Source organism: Micromesistius poutassou, assembly GCF_964030765.1.
Source record: "Micromesistius poutassou genome assembly, chromosome: 3".
NCBI classification, from domain to species: Eukaryota; Metazoa; Chordata; class Actinopteri; order Gadiformes; family Gadidae; genus Micromesistius; species Micromesistius poutassou.
This window is the reverse complement of record NC_140273.1, coordinates 3,732,371-3,746,091: the sequence shown is the minus strand read 5'-3', so window position 1 is coordinate 3,746,091 and position 13,721 is coordinate 3,732,371. Positions and strand designations below refer to the sequence as shown.

General features: G+C 44.4%; 1 pseudogene across 1 annotated transcript; it reads left to right on the top strand.

Moving 5' to 3' along the window:
• Positions 1–407: 407 nt before the first annotated feature.
• LOC311340492 (lymphocyte antigen 75-like) lies at positions 408–3,539 on the top strand (annotated as a pseudogene). The gene is made up of 6 exons: positions 408–441; positions 860–1,151; positions 1,277–1,416; positions 2,603–2,811; positions 2,982–3,151; positions 3,469–3,539. The product of its transcript is annotated as a lymphocyte antigen 75-like (transcript).
• Positions 3,540–13,721: the final 10,182 nt, after the last annotated feature.

The following is a 13,721-nucleotide window of genomic DNA, read 5'->3' as shown; positions in this document are numbered from 1 at the left end:
CAAGCCTTGCTTACCAGTTTTTACCTGTTCCTCAAACCAAGTCAAGTTTGTTGTAATAAAAAAGCGCAATGTTTTTGTTAAATTCACCTTATGTCTCTCACGTTTCCTTTCCTTAGTATTTGCAGACATGAGCCTTTGGATTACTTCATGCAAATCCAAGTTAATCAAGTGCTGGTCCTCGATGCAGATGATTCATTCACAGCAGAAGGACCTACCAACTCTGCTGGTGAGTACCATCTTCAAGTCAGAGAGACAAAACTATTTTAGGATTTTTTTGTATTGCTCTGTAATGGTAGACTTCTTACTTTTAGACAACTTAGATGAATGTAATATGTCAATTACTTATAGCTACATCTCAGATGATCTATTTGTTTTCTATTGACTGGGCATGTTGTATCTCCAGAACAATGGGATCCAGTCATCTCATCTGCAGTCTCATTGGTAGGTATTCTACACAGCACTACAGCATTTATCATTATCAGTTCATTATATCGAATTAATACAAATGTACCCGCTATAACTTTTGACAGTTGACCTCCTCCTATGTGTTTGTGATCGTGGCTGTGTGTGAGATTCCTGCCACAAATAGTTAGAATATTTCATAGATACAATAGTTGTAGGATGTATGCTCATAAAGATTAGCTGATAATAGTTTAAATATTTATTTTATTAAATAAATAGTATTTTCTCATCACCAGGGGTTGTGGTCCTCCTGTGGAAGTCTCCTGAATTTTCAAGTATTTCTATGCGCCCAATTTAGAGGCTGATGACTTAAGTTATCCAAACAAAGTATTTCAATGGGTTTTGAACACTGGAATGCAATTTCATAAACTCTTCTGTGGTTTCACTCTCCATTTAGCTGCATCCCGCGTTAACGTGGCGTTGAGCGGCACAGCTGTTCAGTCCTCACTCTTCACGTACCAGGGGAAGGCTGAACACGCCATCGATGGGAATACCGACCCTAAATTTCACCACAAAAGCTGCAGCTCTACCGGCTATCAGGCCAAAGCATGGTGGAGGCTGGAGCTGCCTGGTGTGTACCGAGTGTCAGAGATCCAGGTCACTAATAGGAATGGCCCTAGGGAGAGGCTCAACGGTGTTGAAGTAGTCATCGGGAATTCACTGGCGAACAACGGCAACGACAATCCAAGGTGAATCCCTGGTGTCACCTACCCTACTATCACTTAATACTGTTTGACTCCCAGCCAAAATATTCCTGGTTTGATCCCTAATGACCTCAACCTGCTTTTAAGTGCTCTCTGTCTCTTTTCCTCAGGTGTGCCATCATCAACGATGACCCAGACTGCTTGACTCAAACTGTCAAGTGTTGGGGAATGGAAGGAAGGTTTATCAACTTCTACAAGTCCTCTGATGAAGCAAGCTACCTGCAGTTGTGTGAGGTCAAAGTGTACGGAGGTAGGAACCCCGACCATCATTACATGATCATCGGTGGATGGGTGTACTAGTACTACTGTCGGTAAAACATCATTGGTCAAACGTCAAATGCTGCTGTTCCTTATAGCTCAACTAGTTGAGCATGGCATTAACACTGCCAGGGTTAGGGGTTTGTCTCCCACTACCTATTATACAAATGTAGGCACCAACAGTATTGTAAGTCGCTTTGAGTAAAAGCATCCACCAAAGCACAATCTGCAATCTGTGTTTTCAACCTGAAAGACGGAACACAAGGGTACTGCAGGTAGTAAGTGTACCACCAGTGGTACACGAGGGTACAGCAGGTGGTACGCGTATCAATGGTGGTACATGAGGGTACAGCAGGTGGTGCGCGTACCACTGGTGGTACACGAGGGTACTGCAGGTGGTACGCGTACCTCTAGTGTGTACCACTGTTGGTACACGAGGGTACTGCAGGTGGTACGTGGGATTTTATTCTTGAAATAGACAAATATACAATAAAAGAATAAAATGTAAATATATTATAAATATTCAGTTATTATTATAATAATAAAATAAAAATAATGGAATTATTATTATTTCCATTGATGTTTTTGCTATGTGTTTACAGAATAAACACAAAGGGAGCATAAGCAGCGTTGCTGACTTCTTCTTTCCACTGTTTCCCACTGGCCATGGCCTTTTTGCAGCAATACTTGTGTATAACAGACTGTTAACAGTTCTGTATTTGTGATTTTTCAGAGTGAAGTATAAAAGTAAGTGGTCCTCTGTATGGTCCAAGACAACTCAAAGCCCTTCACAACATTTGAGTTCAAGTGGGCTGAGATTTCTGTGAGAAAGTAAAGGGTCTGAAGGTGTTGTTTATGCATTTAAACACACCCCACACCGATTGTTGAGTTAGTGTCACAAATAACTTTACATTTACATTTAGGGCATTTGGCAGACGCTTTTATCCAAAGCGACTTACAATAAGGATATTTTTCAAAAGAAAGAATCATTATATTGCGATCAGACAGAAAAAAAAACTGATACAAAATAACACTTTTGTAAATGTAAAAGTGTCTGCTAAATGTCTTAATAGTGGGTAGGGATTAGGTGTCTGCTCAAAGATACATAAAGGGATACTGACAGGGCTGAGAGTAGAAATCCCTCTCAACCACACTGTCTTTTGGTTCCCCAGAGTTAGGGCCTGCTCCATCCTCTGTCAGCATTCAGGAGATGGGGAGGAACATCACTCTGGTGGGGAGGCGGCTGTGCTGGTCAGACGCTCTACTGCAGAGACTTTCACGGGGATCTGCTGAGCCTCAGGGACCCAGAAGAGCATGAGATGATTGATGAGCTTGTGGCTCGTGCCTCCTTCCCACTAACCAGCCACCTCTGGGTGGGCCTGCACAGGTACTGGCCAGCCCTTAGTGTCTATCAGGGAAACAAGTCCTTATGATCATCTGGTCATCGTCCATCGCTATGTCTTGTGAAATACCATGAAAATAACAAAAGCTAAATATTTGCCCACATTATTCTTCCTTCAAACCAGCTAACCACTTAATTTCATTCAATGTTGGTAGGTCCCTTTCAAGAAGCTCCTGGTTTTGGATGTCCGGTGACCCGATGGACTTCACCCAATGGGATGAAGGCTCACACTATTCCAGCCCCTGTGGGAGTGTGTCCAGTGTGGAACCTTCCGCATGGAGGCAACACTCTTGTGAAGAACATCTTAACTTCATCTGTTTCACAGGTCGGTGTCTAGCCTATAGAGCCATTACCAGGTCCTTATCAAGCCAAATATGCTTAACCTTCTGCAAAGGCATGCACCAGATTGCATGTTCTACCTGCACAAGGGAGTCTCAGATAATATCCTGATGAAGAACCTTTTTCAGTCTACTTTTAACAGCTGGAAATAGTAAAAGGATCAAGCCTCCTGTTTGGGAAAATAAAAGTCCTCATATGTACTATGCTTAGGATTGTGACCTAGGAGTGTGAATGAGTGTAACCAGCTGTAGGTATTTTACTTCACTTTCATTAACCTTCTTGTATATATTTATATTTCTGCAGGTCAGACAGAGGGAGTGAAGAAGTTGCACTTCTATACTTCCACAAGAGAGAATCAAATTCGCTGCACCTAACTTGGCCTCACTAATAAGCATAGCTGCTGATTCCGACGAAGTCCTAAGTAGTGAAGTTTCTGAATGCTGTAGCCCAGAGTGTGTCTGTAGAAGCTAGCTAGTTCCTCATCTGTCATTATGGGCATTGTGGATACCCATATTTTGTGCTAGAGCAGCATAGAGGATACATTTACTTTAGTATCTTATCAATCAACTTATTTATGAGCAGATGTAGGTTTGTCATGCATCAGTTCTTTGTTTCGAAATGTGGAGATTGTAAGTTAAAGATGGTATCAAAAGACTAGATAAAGTATCTGTTGGCCTTTAGCTCTCTGTCTGACTTAGCTGACTCAGAAATTGTATCCAAACGGTAGGGTTTTATCTTAAACTCTGATTGATCTGGTTGTATTCAGGGATGTGTGTGTTTTAATAATGTTAACTCTTTTTCCAGATCCTTTTTTTTTCTTTTGGATATAAATGTAATGTAGCTAATGTTTTTTTCCTAGTGTGATCCTATTATCACTGACCCGAAGACTAATTTACATAATTTGCCCCGCTGTAATTAGCCCATCCAGACAGCCCTGCAACACATGGCCAGTCAAGGCAGCAGCCCAGGCCTCTGGTCTCCAGGATGGAGGGGGGAGGTCGCTTAGAGGTCACACTGGGCTGGTGTGGGGACAGTGGGGCTTTTAATTTTTTTATTTTAGAAGCAAATAATCCCTTGTTTTCGTTGGGTATGGTAACCCTGATCAGAGCCCAGCTTATGTATTTCAAGTGTGGGTTAGTGGTTGTTATTGGGGGGGAAGTAAACATCGGTTGGGGGTTCTCCCCAGCCTCAATTTGGTGTTGGGGGTTTGTGGAGTGGGTGTGGTCAATGACTTGATGGTTGAGCAGCCTCACCTGGCCCAAGTCAGACTAATTGGACTCTGGGGCTGGCTGAGGCTGCACACCTGTTTGCATTGAGCATAGAGTAATCAATGTGCACAGGTTAAGCCAGCCATCACCACACACACTCAGGGAGATGCCCTACATGGCAACATGGATCACTATCTTCATGTCTCATTGTCTTCAAACTCTTTACAATAACAGTTAAAGTGATGTTTGTAATGAAGTCACACTACGGGAACTATGGGATCAGTATATGTGTTTGGGTAGTGGGGCCGTGTTAGTGATAAGATGAATTAAGTCTCTTGACCTCAGGGTTCAGAGGATAGCCTCGCATCATAGAGCCCGAGTCTAGCATCATGGAGATGATATGTGGTGGTTCTGGTGGTGGAGTGCCCGGGTCAGTGAGTGATAAGGGGAGTTGGGGAGCCAATGGGAAGGCAGACAACATGACAGGCGCTAGGACCCTGGGGAAGCCGTGGTCCTCAGGGTCCTAGCGCCTGTCAAGTATGAACGGTTATGTTCCTTTTAGCCGTATGTTTTTGGACCCCATCATTTTTATTCATGTTTTCTTAACTGTTTGTGGTAAAATGAATTGCCTCAGCAGGGATAATAAATATTTCTCCACTCTGCCCATGCCCCGGTAAGCCGTAGTAGTAGTAGTAGTAGTAGTAGTAGTAGTAGTAGTAGTAGTAGTAGTAGTAGTAGTAGCAGACCCGTTATTAGTGAGCGACACCTGTGGCAAACAGGAGTGCGCCAGGAGGATAGACCCGGTTGGTTCCTGTAGCTGTCAATCAAACTGCTCTAACCCAATTACTGCCACAGCCATTAAATCCTTGAAAAATTTCTGATGTGCTAATAAAGATGTTTGTAAAAGTATTTTATCATATTCAATTTATTCTAAATGTCCCTTGATTTCTTTTTGTCCCATTATTTTTTCTCATTTTAATGCTCTTATCAACATGGAAAAGTGGATCGGCTAGCTTTGTGCAAATGTTTTTTTTACATATCTTCGCCTTGGGCCCCCAATTTGCTAAATCAGCCACTGCCAATGCTTATCGCTATCAGAATACTGGTAAAATGAAACAGATGTAAAGATGCTAAATAGCATAGATAGATGATAGTTGACCCACCGCCAGTTGAATCTTGAGGTACATTTATCATGTCTGGCACGGTTACAGTCTGTACTTGACTATGATGAACAGTCAGAGAGAGATTTAAGCCCCAATTGATTTATGGACCATTATAATGCTATTAAGACCCCCACTGTGGTGCGGTTCGGGTCGGATTCACAGACCCGCCTCGACATTACATTCTAATCGTGTTTTCACTACAGTAAGCACCGTTCACAAAGACAGATTGAAGAGATTGTTAGAAATTCCAATGCGTACCCACGTCACAGGGATGTGTTTGGGTATCGTTTAACAAGCCCTGTGATTCCCCTAGCATTGAGTCTAGTGGATGACTGGGTGAATACAGAAAGATGGATACGAATATGTCATTTTAAATTAAGTCTTTCTATAAAGTCAAGTACAGTACATTAGGCCTTTAGTTAGAATGTCTCTATAGGTTTGCTAGATAATGTCTCAACTTTGCTTTTACTGTGTAAGCTACAGGAGAGCAGTAAAACTAATTGTCTGACTTTTATTCATCATTAATATGTTAAAGAATAGCATTGTAGCCGTTTGGTGATAATACAGTGAGAATTAGCCATTACTTATACAATACAAACACATTACTAACGCTGTACTCTTCACACCAAAAACAGACAACCCAAACCTCCTTAACCCTGGAGCCCATCTAACATCCGTCTGTGTACGGAGGACGTACGACTGTCACTTGGCGTGTTGGCAGAGTCAACACGGCACGGGATCCACAGTCGTTCATTGTCCGGTCACGTCAGAAACAAAACAAACCCCCATCAGCCCCGGGATCGACAGGCAGCAGAAAACGAAAACAATTTCAACAGTTTGAATAGTTTGACGCCTGCTACGCAAACACCCTCTCAGCCAGAGCGTGTAATCCACCCAGCGATTTCCCATTCAGCGGGCATCTCTCTAAGTGGTTCTTACGAGTGTTGCCGGCTACTAGTCTTACCTCCGCCGCGCTCTCCCTTTGTCTGCCCCTGCGCGGTTGGCGTGGTAACCCGGTGAACCCTGCTGCAATTGTCTCGCGCGCTTAAGTGTCTCCTGATGGCTGAGCCGGGCCGACTGCTGATAATGTCTACCAGATTCTCCCCCTTGTTACTGGGCGTGTGAACACACAGCCGGCAGGTAGTGCACACACACACACACACACGTACACACACACACACACACACACACACACACACACGTAAAAACACTCTCTCATACACATGCATACACAGACAAACACACACACATCCCTCATACACACACACACACACACACACACACACACACACATAAGCAAACACACATAAACTAACTTTACCTCACACACACACACACAAAGACACTCTCCCTCATACGTACATGTAGGTCTCCCTTATACACATGCACACACACAAACAAACTCTCCCTCACACACTAACACACTCACCCTCATACAAACACACACACACACACACACATGACCATGAACACAGACACACAGACATTCACACTTCAACACCTTTATAACCAAGTTTGACACACAAACAGCAATCTACCAAAAAACATTAAAATACATATACATGTTTTTGTTTTAACTGAGGAGCCCATGTCATCACACAGCCGACATGTCAACAACGCCGGGCTAACATGACAAGCAGATGTTAAGTCACCCCTGATGTGTTTTCCTTCTTCAGACGCAGACTGCACCTCCCGGTGGGGCGTCTGAGTGGGGATAAGTGTTCTGGTCCACAGGTGAACACTAACCCTCCCGGATCGTCTTGTTTCAAAGCATCCACAAAACACACACACACACACACACACACACACACACACACACACACACACACACACACACACACACACACACACACACACACACACACACACACACGGTCTGTCAGGGGGCTGACCCAGGTGACCTATCAGAGTTATGGTAAGGAGTCAGGGGTAATTGTGTATTCTCAATAAGGATTAAGATGGTGAACAGGTCTAAATGAGCACCGCACAAGAGACGATAGGACATTTTATGGGAGAGAATATCCAAAAGGTCTGTAATGTATGTGTGTATTTCTTTCTGAGTTTCTTTCTTTCTTTCTCTCTATATACAGTCTCTTTATCTGCAGCAGCTCTCTGTATCTCTCTATCGTTCTTTCTGTCTCTCTTTCCTTCTTTTTTTCTATCGTTCTTTCTTTCCCTCTCCCTAAGTCGGCTCTGTATATCAGCTCTCTGTGTTTCTCCATCTTTCTATCTGTCTTTCTTTTTATCCTTCTTTCTTTCACTCTCCCTGAGTCAGCTCCGTATATCAGCTCTCTGTGTTTCTCCATCTTTCTTCCTGTCTCTCTTTCCTTGTTGTTTATTGATGAGCGTCCCTTCCTCTGTGTATCAGCTCTCTGTATCTCTCCATCTCCCCATCTCTCTCCCTCTCTGTCATCTGCTCAGCGGGGGGTATAGCTGTGTTCTCTCAGCTCTGTGAGGCTGTGCACGGAGACATGCAGCCGCAGGGTGGGACAAAGGAGGTGCACACACACACACACACACACACACACACACACACACACACAGCAAAAACACACACCCACAAACACAAACATACACAAACACATCACCACACACATACACACACACAAGCACACACACTAGTAACACTATTGCCATTCCACAGCAACTCAACACCATCACCGCCCTCCCTCCCTCCTCTCTCTCTCTCTCTCTAAGCCCCGCCTCCCTGTCGCGGTGACCAGAGCTGTCAACAGATGGCCAATCCCGCGACGCCACATATGTAGGTGGTGTTGACTCCGTCGAAGAGGAGGACAACAACAACAACAAGGAACCAGGTGTGTTCCTCCACCCCCTTCCACCCGGAGTACAGCCCCCAGCGCGGCCGTTTGGCGGGGGATTAGTCGGTCTGGATCCTCCCTCTCCCCGGATGCTGATTTAGGATCTGTGTGAACGAGTAAATCAGCTTTATCTACTACTGAGATTCCTGGGAAAAAACGGGCCGTACTGTATATAAGTACTGTGTATACGTTATATATTATATCCAGTGTAAAGATAATGGAGCAAAGACGTGATGGAAGCATCGCCCTGGGGTGATACGGATATCATACCAGCGAGACACACATCATGTTAATGTACACATAGTAGTCTCAGAGGTCTCACACCGTTAACCCATTCTTATTCCTCCTTAGTTAGGCAGGTCCACACCGAGGGAGAACTCTCTCACGTTTTTTGCAGGTATCATTTTTTATTTGCATGTTATTCTTGGTCATGTATTTTTCTGGAGGGGGGGGGGTTCAGCTTAACCTATCCCAGGGTCACGGAGCCAGGATGTTCCATGAGTGTTGCCAAGGCAATGGGAACCAACCGACCAACCGCCGGAGCCAGAAGGTCAGCGGCGGTCTCTATTTCAGGCCGTATTGGATCGGGCCGGGCATAGCGCTGCACTCTGGAGGGCTGGCCCCGAGGAACACATGCACCGATCTGAGTGGAAATATAACTGCTTCTGACGTTCTGTTTTTAGAAGGCAACAAGTGAAATAGCAACGAGGGGATTGTCCCAGTGTCCATTTTGATATGAAATATCGGGGAAAGTGCATTTGATGACTCTCATCTGCATCACTTTTAGCCTTCAGTTTGAGTTCTTGTTGAGTTAACGTCCGTGGTACGGCTAACCTTCACTGTTTCTCAGACGACAGGCTGTCACTTAGACCCACATTTATGATGACAAGGTCCCACATTTACCAGCTTAAAAACTCTTAAACTTATAACTCACTGATGTTTTATATTTTACAAATCAATCACAATGCTCCTTGGCCAAATGGACAAAGACCTGAACATAAATGCAAACACACAAACACACACACACACACACACACACACACACACACATTAATACACGCACACAGACAGACAGACAGACAGACAGACAGACACACACACACACACATACATTAATACATGCACACACACACACAGACAGACATACACAAACACACAGACACACACACACACACACACACACTTTAACACACATGCATGAAGGCAAACATTCAGCCAACAGCTGGACGTGCAAGATGTGTACACACACAAACACACACACACACACACACACATTGGCACATAATCAGAAGCTCACTAACGAGAGCACACACAAAAACACACGCACACACACACACACACACACACACACACACACACACACACACACACACACACAGATACACCTAGGTGCTCGTTAAAACACTTTTTATTTCCCTGGCCTTAGAAGCCTTTCTTTTCCTGTTTTTTTTATTCTTTGTTGGTTTCTATTGAAGCCAGCTAAAAAAACATCTGCTGTTCCATTTAGTGGGACGCTAGGACCCAGGGTCTGGCCACCGAGGGTCAGCAGTGTGTGTGTGTGTGTGTGTGTGTGTGTGTGTGTGTGTCCACTTCAAACACCTCAAGACGAGACGCCATTCCCCAGCCAGCTCGTCCCCATCCCTCATGATGGCTGTTTGATGCCCACAGAGGTCATGAAGGTGGAGGAGGAATTGGAATGTGCATTTCACCTCCGTGGGCACATGTTTATAAGCCAAGTGATGCTTTTCTATGTTCTCTTTTGGTCTTTTTTTTTTTTTTTGGATGATTTCAAGCTATTAGCATGTGTTAATACATGTGTGTGTTTTATAACGTGGTTCAGTTTGAGCGTGTGTATCGTGTGCTTGTGGGCTTGTGTGTCAGTGCGGTCCGTCTCTCTGTCGTTGATTTACTGAACCCCACTCACCACTAGCACAGCAAAGGCCTCAAGAATCAACATCCATAACTCACCTGATGGACACTGACTGACTTCTTGCTCCCAAGGCTTGATTGATACTGAGGAGACAGGCTTTGATACTGAATGAGTCAGATGCAAGTGGTCAGTGTTCTGTTGTGTTGTGATCTTGTGTGCCGTTGACCCAGAGAGTTTCACGCAACAATGTAAATGATGTGTACTGTTTGATGCAGGACACTGATTACTGCTTATGTCAATGTACCTGCTCACTACATAAGTCTCTGGTTAACACAAACCAGACTGTTCCAGTTCCAACTGGTTCACTTGGTTTGCGAGATCTTTCTCGATTGTTTGACTCTTTATGTGCCTTTACAGAATACTAGATGGGTTCCTTTGTTTGGGTTAAAAATGTACAATGAAATTATGGATGAATCTAAAAAACATGTACTGTTAGCCTCTTCAGGTGGTCCCATACAAGGTATGAGTTTGCGTGACACAGACTCGCACACACACAAAGACACACAAACACGTACGCCCGCACACTTCATTGAGGAAACCTTTAAACTAACCGGTGTCACTGTTGCTGAGTGGAGGTTCGCTATGTGATTTGTCTCGTCACCGACTGTGAGAATGTCCAACTCTTCATATGGGAACCATATTGAAAAGACTTTCACTGAGCCTATTCCCCAAACGTTTTCCCCCTGGTCCAGAGAGATGCAGAGTGAGAGAGAGAGAGAGAGAGAGAGAGAGAGAGAGAGAGAGAGAGAGAGAGAGAGAGAGAGCGAGAGAAAAAGAGAGAGAGAGATGCTGACAGGAGGAGAGAAATAAGGAGTATGGAGTGGAAGAGCGAGAGGAGGAGGAGGAGAAACTGATCTGCTGTGTATTCACATGGGCACCATCAACTAAAAGAGACCAACATTTACAGTCACAGCTGATGCAAACAGTAATTGGTGAAGTAGCTAATAATAATGGCGGATGGATGCCAGATACATTAGAATTATTTTAAAACAAATAACGTTTTCATCCGTTTGGTCAAACTGATTTGATCAATTGAATCGTCTGTACAGCATTCCTGAACAATATATTTTGATTTACGATTTATTATGACTTGATTCAAACCGTGGTCGCCAACGGGACGGAATCTACCGTGAATAAGCATGTTATGGGAACAGTGGATGGTGATTAATTACACCCCCCGGTTCATTACACAACAGCATTCCAGGGGGAGGGCTTGGCTCCGGTGACGATCATCGTCATATTCTGTGTTAAACTCTGTGTTCCGAGACTGGGCAACATTAACGTTTCCACAACATCTCCATCGTGTACTCCCTTATCCCGGAGCTCAAAGCTTTCAGGCTGCTTTCAGGTTCATGGATGGGTCAAGGCAATAATGGAAAAATGATTATTGAGATGATAAAGGAACTATTTGTTTCTGTCGCAAAGCTAGCATGGCAATACAAATACACTCATTGTTATTATTTGTAATAATACGTTCACAAATGTATTGAAACATATTTAGCCGTGACAAAATATGCAATTATATGCTTTTGACAAACTATGTGTGTGCGTGTGTGTGGGGAGGGCTGTTTTTTTTTTGTGTGTGTGTGTGTGTGTGTGTGTGTGTGTGTGTGTGTGTGTGTGTTCGCGTGTGTGTAAATTAAATTTAAAAAGAACAGACGTGGAATAGGTGACAACGAATCAAAGCTGCAGATTCTCCGGTCCAAAAAGAGGCCCGTCCCAATTAGAACCAGGTGTCCAGCTTTGAGGAACCCGTTGTCTTGGCTCTTCCTCCCGGACACGGAGAGGTTACCTCTAACTTACCCCCAACACAGAGCCCTGATCACCGGCTCCTCTCGGCTGCGAGCTCTTGGGCGGTCGAGGGCGAGTGATGGAGAGATAGAGAGAGAGAGAGAGAGCTCCCATTGATTCTGGCGGCCCAATCTGCCGAGGTCATGACCTCTTGACCCCCGCCTCAGCCCAGGGAACGACTCATCTCCATCTCACCACCAATCGTCCATCAGCGCTCTACCGCATAAGAATATGTGTGTGTGTGTGTGTGTGTGTGTGTGTGTGTGTGTGTGTGTGTGTGTGTGTGTGTGCGAGCGCGTGCTTACGTGCATGCATACGCATACACACGTATGTATTTGTGTGTATGTGTGTGTGTGTGTGTGTTTTGAGCCAGTGAGTGTTGTTGCAGAAGCCAGTGGGCTCACGTCACATTATACTGTCAGAGTCCATATGTTATTTACATCACAAAGGCGGTCTCCACCATCATCGTTACAGCCGTCTGGGTGTGCAAACACACCGTCTCTAGAGCCGCACCAACAGCGGGTTGGACAAACACCGGGCCGGAGCTGGCCATGGACCTCGCTGGACGGCTGGGATCAAAGCGAAGCTGTGAACAAATGTCAGCCAATTTGCCTTCATTCCGCCCACGCTGGTGTTTTCATCACTGCCTCCGTTGGCTAGGGTTGAACATTTTTCTCCTTTACTTTGTAACTTCCCCCCCAACCTGCATCTAAACGTTCTGGGTTCAACCCTGAGGATCACGAGCGTTTCAAAGGGACATGTGAGCCAATGGGGGCGAAGGGATGAGGGGCGGGGGGGGGGGCTTCTGTCTGCCGAATGGACGAGGTGATGATGTCATGAAAGCTGTCACATCCGAAGAGAGCCTTTATACGCCATGCAGCAACACAGAGGTTGTGCAAACCTGCTTAGAGACTTATATTAGACCACACACACACACACACACACACACACACACACACACACACACACACACACACACATGCGTGCACACACACACACACACACACACACACACACACACATGCGTGCACACACACACACACACACACACACACACACACACGTGAGCATACACTCACACACACACATGTGCACACACACACGCACACGGACACACTCACAATCACACACACACACACACACACACACACACACACACATAAGCAAACATTCTTTATAGACATGAGTAAAAGGTGACCTGCCCAGGTAACATCTTTACCGTCACCTGGGATAGAGAGAGACATATACAGAGAGACACAGATACATATACTTTGTTAAATACTTGATTCTGATTGTTCATGGAGGGAAATAACCACTGCTGTGAATAATAAACGGTTGCTATGGACACTATTTCCAACCATATAATTGAACATTTACATTTTTAGCGGAAGCATTTAAATGGGTCAATGTACAATGTGATAGAAATTCAGAATGACCCGCTCACTGTACATTATCCCCAACATAGAAGTTAACTAATAGTTTATTAATAGTTATGGTGTACTAATGGTGTTCAAAGTAACTGAGGTAATAATTTTCACTAAGGGATTAATTTATAAAGGTTTTGTTATAATTATAAAACATCAGCATGGGGTCAGGTGAACCCTAAACCCTATGCTAATGATTATGTTAATAAATAGTTCATTAA